Raw genomic sequence first — 9263 nt, forward strand, 5'->3', positions numbered from 1 at the left:
GTAAGTTGTATATATAGCGCAATAATATTTTTGGTGGACCTTGCGCATTTGATCAGGTCCTTAGAAGAAAATTCCATGGTACATGACTAACTAATATTTCTTGCACAAGTTGATACTTGCATTATATATTACATATCTACTCATAGAAATGTAAAGTACATTATTCATGAATGAGAAAGCTACTACATTATTTTCATAAAATGATTCCTATGATCGTATGAGTTTTATTCTTTCTTCAACAATTGCACAAGTCATGTGCTATTTCTTCTAGCACGCTCCTGGACATACTCACAGTAGTCTTTCCACATTGATTCAGCAATTTGATCTCTTTTTGAATGACCCAATGCACGCCGCTCATTGAGAGACTGTACATCACTTCTGTATTTTGCATCCCCACTTGGAATATCAACTATATGTATTGGGTCAATATTGGAGCCAACCTGGTCAAACCATTGTTCGCCCCCCTCGTGATTGCGAATAAAGTTATGAAGTGCACAACATGCTATGACAATATCAGGTTGAGATTCAATTGGGTAATGTGAAGCACACTTCAATACCGGGAAACGCTTCTTCACAACGCCAATGATGCGCTCGATGTGATTACGGAGTTGTGCATGCCTGAGATTGAATAGCTTTTTAGCATTTTGTGGCCTTTGGTTGCATTTGGCTTGCTCGTTCAGATGGTACCTGAAATTCAAAACATAATGAAGATAGGTGTATTTGCACTTTAGGGTTGTTTCTCTAATAGAAGAACTGGTTTGTACCTGACATTTTGGTAGGGTGCAATAAAATTAGGTGTATTTGCATATCCTGCATCAACCAAATAAAATTTTCCCTCTGGCACATAGAAATTATTTTCTAGTGCATCTTGTAGCACTCGAGCATCAGAAGCTGAACCTTCCCAGCCTGCACTAACATGGACGAATTGATTATCAAAATTACATGCCACCATGACATTTTGTGATAATGTTCCTTTTCTATTGCGATATGGGTCTTGTAGTCTCGGAGATATGCTAATTGGAACATGCGTCCCATCAATTGCTCCGATACAGTCCTTCATAAAGACAGGAAATACTGATGAAAATACGTAACAATGTTTATAAATTATATGTAAGAACAACAAGATACAAGATGCATACCTGAAAGTACGGCATAAATTTAGGGTTGCTTGAAACCTTCAAAGGAACATTAACTGGTGGCAACTGTATGAGTTGTCCAGATAATGACATGATACTTTGTAGCACTTTATTGAAATAGGTACTTATGGTTTGACCACTGTGTTGAAATCGCCCTTGTAGAGTACGGTTGCTTGCATTCGCCGAAAGGGTATATAAGAATATTGCGACTTGTTCTTCCACGGAGACAAGCCTCTCATCTCGTAGAAGTTGTCTCTCTCGGAAGCACTTAACCAAATTATGAAATACATATTTTTTCCATCCGAAAATCTCTTTTACATCTCAATTCATGACCCTCTAAAATTTCTCTCACGTACTCATGCCCCGTAAGGATGGAAGTGTGAATACGTTGGCGATTGCTTGAACCTCTCTCGCCTTTGTATACAGCTTCGATGATGGCTAACTCATCATCTTCTCGGTGTTTACGCTTCAAAAAATTCCCCCACATTGATGGAGCAAATAGGAGGACTTACAGAGGACAGAGACGATGCAAGTAGTGAATGCACCGACGATGGCCGCGTGATTCCAGTTCTCGCGCAGCTCTTCGTGCCCTCCGACAGTGACACGGATGACTGACCAACTACGCCACGTGTTGGGTCGCCACCTCCACGCGTAGCTCCACTGCGCCTCGATGGTGACGCGGACAAGGGCAAGCCGCTCCGTCTATGTGTAGCTTCACCACCAGGTGAGACGCCGTGCCATGGGTGATCTTTTTTGTATACACAAGCTACCCTCGGTTTGTTATATACGCTGATGATTAGGGATATCAAGCTAGCTAGCTACAAAAGCTCAACAGAAATAGTATTCAAACAGTCGGCCGCTGCGTGTGCTTGCACTGCTAACGGCTAGGCAGCTGTGAGTGTTTGAAGTTTGAACGCAACGGCTAGGCTGCAATACTGTGTTTTGTGGCAACGACCAAACATGTTCTATGTATTGTAAATACTTCAAAAAAAACTCTGTTATGGTAAAACCATGTTATCTCATACCTAGAGACAAAATTATTGCAGTTTTTGATACTTTGGTTTATATAATACTTTGCTATCAAACACAGCCTTTTAACATGACTTTTTTTTGATTTTCTGAAACCTAGATATCATTTTCAAAGTTTCTGAAAAAACGGGCTCCAAGTAGTCTGTCCTCCAAAAATCTGCACTCAAGTGTACGACAAGTGAAATCAACCTCACACGTTGAGAGACGATAAACTTCATCTGACGAAGCAAGCTTAACATCTGTATGACGACTCTCATCATCGGATGGTCCATCATCTGACGAATAAAGTTATGTACCCACCGACCAACTATCATCATTAGTTCAACATCCGTCGACCAAAATCAACATGTGACAACTTGTCGCTCGATGAAGATCAAGTTCGACTAGACACCAACGACTTACATCAAGTGGAAGACTCCGCAACTATCGAGGACATCTACACCCCACCATTTGTCATCCAAAAAAATTATCAAGTTCGACGACATGTTCCTCACAACTAACGGGATCACTCCCCATTGATAAAGGCGTCTATATCAACTATGTGCATGTCAACATATGAGAATTTCTCAGCATCAACAAAGGCATATAGATCAACTCTCTACTTATCAATTAAGGTCAATGAGAATGGCTGCATCACTAGGAGATATCAGATACCAAGCAGTTATCACTGCATTCAATTAAAGAACAAGATGAAGAAGTCCATGAGTATCTACATTAACCTTACTTATAGAGGAAGCTCCATTACGGATACTGATGGGGAACTTGTTGATGATTAGTCAAATCACCCGCGTGTTAGCCCTCTTTGGCACTCTAATGCTCCCCCAAGGCCCAAAGACATGGCACTAACATGGAAAGCGTGGATGACTTGGAGTAGAAAAAGGAAGCTGAATCCGGGAAGGACTCCCAAGACAACCATCTCTCTATCCTTAGTATAAGGGGGCCAGGACCCTCCAATAAAATGGGACATTCGGCGTATTTTATCCTAGACCACCTAGAAGGATTTTGACACTTAACACACGAATCTCTGCCATCATATCACGTCAAGTCTATTTGTCTCATTGAGATCCTCCCCCACTCTGTAATATTCTTTACTCTCCACATATATACAAAAAAAGAGAAATGCATGAAGTAGGGTATTCTACCCACATCGGGGGCCTGAACCTGGGTAAAATCATGTGTGCTTGTGTGTTCTTTGTCCAAGACCACCTGGTCCCCTGACATGATGTCTCCTCAACTAGAAATTCCACATGCCCCCCTTGTATCGATGTTAGGATCGACGAAAAATCCCTCAACAAATTTAGTGGTTGAAGGCTCTAAAGTGAATCCCGACTGTATAGGGGGCTGGGGGGACGCACACCCTCCAAGGGAAATAAGCAAAACAAAGTTACTTGTATCAACTCCTCAAAAGATATTCTATCAAAGGCACTCTAAAAAACCATAGGATCTCTTACAAAGGATAGACTTGAAGCAAAGAGAGATGAACACTAGTAGGTGGTTCAAGAAAGGGAGGAGGTAGTCCTTCAAAGAATTTGGAAAAAGGCTTTCTCATATGTGGTTGAAATATGATCATGAACTATTGGAAAATGTAGTAGAAAACAAAAGGTTTCGCGCCTACGCACACCCAAGATCAATATGAAGATTCATAACGGGTTGGGATCACGATCGTTACCGTCACCGAGTTTTAGCGGAAGAAGAACGTGTCGGTGTAGATCGTACTTGGAGTCCCTCAAACTTTCAGTGAATGATCCCGCGAACCGCCCATGAACAATCCCTTGAACCAAAGACCGAAAGCGCGGCCTCTCTACTTGGTTGCAAGCGTGCAGCCTTCATGATCCGACGGAGTTTCACTGTCCAGAGCTAATCATCGCCGGAGAATTAGAGGGAGGGGATTAGAACCACACTAGGCTTCTAATTATCAGGATTAGAGGAACTACACCAAGCTCCAAAACTTGCATGTTCAAAAGAGGTCAATACCTCATGTATATATAGGTTGGAGGGGAGAGGGGGCAGCCAAGAGGAGGGGAAGGACTCCCCTCCCCTTGCACCGGCCAAAGGGGAAAGGGGAAGTCCTTCCCCACCCCAATTCGGCTTCCTTCCTTAGGGAAGGGAGGAAAATCGTCAAGGGAGTAGAGGTCCAAGATCCGTCAAAAACGGCTCTAGCGATTAGAGTCCCAACAACGAACTACTTGAGATCAGCGGCTTCCAAGGGCCCAACAAGGACAGGTGACCATATATGGAAGAGGCCAGGTTGTGGGATAGTAAAGATTAATGTTGATGCTTCGTTCCAATATGAAACACTCTCGGGTGCGAGTAGTGCAGTGGCTCAGGATGACCGTCGTGATTTTATTGCTGCAGCAAATTGGTACATTCCAATAGTAATCAGGGTGGATCCTGCTAAACTAATGGCTATCGGGAATGGCCTATACCTAGCAGCCAACACTGGGTGTAACACTATTGTTCTGGAGTCAGATTCTTCATTCGTGGTGGACTCGATGAACCAAATGCAAGAATATCTGGGGCCGGAAATAGCTATCATTACAGAGTGCAAGCAACTGATGATGGACTTTGCGTGAGTAACTTTTATGCATTGATATAGAGAAGCTAACCAAGTGGCGGATGAACTAGCTAAGAACTCTTTCATGAATAGGGTTTCTGGGTTTTGGGATGTGATCCCTGACTTTATTTCCAACCTCATTGTAAATGACATGTCTATTGTTTGAGAAATAGTCTTATTTGTGGTAAAAAAAAAAGGGAGGCGCCTCCCACTTGGGCCCTTGTGGCCCAAATTGCCTTCCACCTCTTGGTCTCTTCAGGTCCACTGATATTAAATTAAATATAGGAGTGTTCTAAATATTTTCATAACCTTTTATATATAATTTAGCATCCCCGGAAACATTTTGCACCTATATATATTTGTCAGTAATACCCGGTATTACCCGATATTCACCAAAACCCTTCCGCTGACCCGGAAACGCTTTCGGATCCTCTCGGAACTATTCTGAATATTAACGAAAAAATTCCGCAAATATGTTCTCATCATTCCCGTACTACTAACACTTAGTTGATCATGATTTCCTTAAGCTTGTGATGCCATAGGTTTGGTAACTCATCGACATGAACGAAACCATTTGTTCAATGACCGATAGCAGAACCGTGGACGTCTATATCGATCCCTATGAGCACATGAATGATATTTGAGTGAACATTTGGTTACCATGTGATGTTCCCTTTGCTTCGCGATACTTTACAAATCCGCGGGATGCACCAGTATCCTCCTAAGTCATCACATGCTCACTATACCAAAATCCTTGTTACTGATGTTGTTCTTTTCTCTCAGTGTCGTGTTTCGGCATCCCCGTGACATAGTCACCTGTGTCTGGCCAGACGATGATGGATGCTTTCACACTGAGAGGGCCCTAAGAATATCTCTCAATTGTTGGATGAGCAAATCCCACTCTTGAGCTATCTAGTTCTTTGTCAAACTTTTTGATGAACCTGTAAGTTGTCGTTATGATCAACGTGTTACAGGTGACATTTGTGCAACCCCAAAACTCACCGTATGGTAAGAAGTGACTACGATACTCTATGGTCTAAGGAGCAAAATCACATGTTAACACTCTGTGTTATTATAATTGATTACAGACGATATTACTCAATTCATAACGGACAAATTTGGATCGATTCAATATGGTCGTTCTTCCAATGTCATAATCTCAAAGTTATTTTAGGGCTATCATTTAACACTTAGCGTCCAAAGATCCGAAAAACGTGATCACCAACAACACTTGAGCTAGTCCTAGAGGCAAGACTAGGAACCTTTTCTTTAACCATTTATCATTCGACACGTGCATATGAGTTTTCCACTGAATCGCGTATTCGAGGATCATAGTGTTGGGGAACGTAGCATGCAATTTCAAAAAAAATCATACGATCATGCAAGATCTATCTAGGAGATGCATAGCAGCAAGAGGGAGAGAGTGTGTCCACGTACCCTCGTAGATCGAAAGCGGAAGCGTGAGGTTAACGCGGTTGATATAGTCAAATGTCTTCACGATCCAACCGATCTAGTACCGAACGTACGACACCTCCGAGTTCAGCACACGTTCAGCTCTATGACATCCTTCGAACTCTTGATAAAGCAGAGGGTCGAGGGAGGGTTTCGTTAGTACGACGGCATGGTGACGGTCATGGTGATGTGATCCCCGCAGGGTTTCGCCTAAGCACGACGTGAATATGACTGAAGGAGTAAACCGTGGAGGGAGACGCCGCACACGACTTGGAACAATTGGTGTGTCTCCAAGGGGTGCCCTGCCCACGTATATAAAGGAGGAGGGGAACAGGCTGGCCACCAGGGGCGTGCCAAGGAGAGGGGAGTCCTACTAGGACTCCAAGTCCTAGTAGGATTCGGCCCCCCCTCTTTTCCTTCTCATGGAGCGGGAAAGGGGGAAGGGAGAGGGAAGAGGAGAAGGAAAGGGGGGCGCGCCCCCTCCCCTAGTCCAATTCAAACTCCCTATGGGAGGGGGCGCGGCCACCCCTTGTGGGATGCCTCCCCTCTCCCCTATGGCCCATGTAGGCCCAATACTTTCCCCGGGGGTTCCGGTTACCCCTCGGCACTCCGAAAAATACCCGAACCACTCCGAAATCATTCCGGTGTCCGAATACCACCATCCAATATAACAATCTTTACCTCTCGACTATTTTGAGACTCCTCGTCATGTCCATGATCTCATCCGGGAATCCGAACAATCTTCGGTCACCAAAACACATAATTAATACAAATCGTCGTTGAACGTTAAGCGTGCGGACCCTACGGGTTCAAGAACTATGTAGACATGACTGAGACACATCTCCTGTCAATAACCAATAGCGGAACCTGGATGCTCATATTGGTTCCTACATATTCTACGAAGATCTTTATAGGTCAAACTGCAATGACAACATACGTAATTCCCTTTGTCATCGGTATGTTACTTGCCCGAGATTCGGTCATCGGTATCCTCATAATGCATCATCCTATAACTAACTCATTAGTCACATTGCTTGCAAGGCCTATCATGATGTGCATTACCGAGAGGGCTTAGAGATACCTCTCCGATACTCGGAGTGACAAATCCTAATCTCGATCTATGCCAACCCAACAAACACCTTCGGAGACACCTGAGAGCATCTTTATAATCACCCAATTATGTTGTGACGTTTGATAGCACACAAGGTGTTCCTCCGGTATTCGGGAGTTGCATAATCTCATAGTCAAAGGAATATGTATAAGTCATGAAGAAAGCAATAGCAATAAAACTTAACGATCATTATGCTAAGCTAACGGATGGGTCTTGTCCATGACATCATTCTCCTAATGATGTGATCCCGTTCGTCGAATGACAACACATGTCTATGGTCAGGAAACTTAACCATCTTTGATTAACGAGCCAGTCAAGTAGAGGCATACTAGGGACACTTTGTTTTTTCTATGTATTCACACATGTATCAAGTTTCCGGTTAATACAATTCTAGCATGAATAATAAACATTTATCATGATATAAGGAAATATAAATAACAACTTTATTATTGCCTCTAGGGCATATTTCTTCAGTCTCCCACTTGCACTAGAGTGAATAATCTAGATTACATTGTAATGATTCTAACACCCATGGAGTCTTGGTGTTGATCATGTTTTTCTCATGGAAGAAGCTTAGTCAACGGGTCTGCAACATTCAGATCCATGTGTATTTTGCAAATCTCTATGTCTCCCTCCTTGACTTGATCACGAATGGAGTTGAAGCATCTCTTGATGTGTTTGGTTCTCTTGTGAAATTTGGATTCCTTCGCTAAGGCAATTGCTCTAGTATTGTCACAAAAGATTTTTCATTGGGCCCGATGCACTAGGTATTACACCTAGATAGGATATGAACTCCTTCATCCAGACTCCATCATTTTTTGCTTCCGAAGCAGTTATGTACTCCGCTTCACACGTAGATCCCGCCACAACGCTCTGCTTGGAACTGCACCAACTGACAGTTCCACCATTCAATATAAATATGTATCCGGTTTGCGACTTAGAGTCATCCGGACCAGTGTCAAAGATAGCATCGACATAACCATTTACGACAAGCTCTTTGTCACCTCCATGAACGAGAAACATATCCTTAGTCCTTTTCATGTATTTCAGGATGTTCTTAACCGCTGTCCAGTGATCCACTCCTGGATTACTTTGGTACCTCCCTGCTAAACTTATAGCAAGGTAAACATCAAGTCTGGTACACATCATTGCATACATGATAGAACCTATGGCTGTAGCATAGGGAATGACTTTCATTTTCTCTCTATCTTCTGCAGTGGTCGGGCGTTGAGTCTGACTCAATTTCACACCTTGTAACACAGGCAAGAACCCTTTCTTCGACTGGCCCATTTTGAACTTCTTCAAAACTTTATCAAGGTATGTGCTTTGTGAAAGTCCAATTAAGCGTCTTGATATATCTCTATAGATCTTGATGCCCAATATATAAGCAGCTTCACCGAGGTCTTTCGTTGAAAAATTCTTATTCAAGTATCCTTTTATGCTATCCGGAAATTCTGTGTTATTTCCAATCAACAATATGTCATCCACATATAATATTAGAAATGCTACAGAGCTCCCACTCACTTTCTTGTAAGTACAGGCTTCTCCAAAAGTCTGTATAAAACTATATGCTTTCATCACACTATCAAAGCATATACTCCAACTCTAAGAGGCTTGCACCAGTCCATAAATGGATCGCTGGAGTTTGCACACTTTGTTAGCACCTTTAGGATCGACAAAACCTTCTGGTTGCATCATATACAACTCTTCTTTAAGAAATCCATTAAGGAATGGAGTTTTGACATCCATTTGCCAAATTTCATAATCATAAAATGCGGCAATTGCTAACATGATTCGGACAGACTTAAGCATCGCTACGAGTGAGAAGGTCTCATCATAGTCAACTCATTGAACTTGTTGAAAACCTTTCGCAACAAGCCGAGCTTTGTAGACAGTAACATTAGCATCAGTGTCAGTGTTCTTCTTGAAGATCCATTTATTCTCTATGGCTTGCCGATCATTGGGCAAGTCAACGAAAGTC

The sequence above is a fragment of the Triticum urartu genome, chromosome 1A (assembly GCF_056163025.1).
Source record: "Triticum urartu cultivar PI428250 chromosome 1A, HENAU_Tu73, whole genome shotgun sequence".
Taxonomy (NCBI): domain Eukaryota; kingdom Viridiplantae; phylum Streptophyta; class Magnoliopsida; order Poales; family Poaceae; genus Triticum; species Triticum urartu.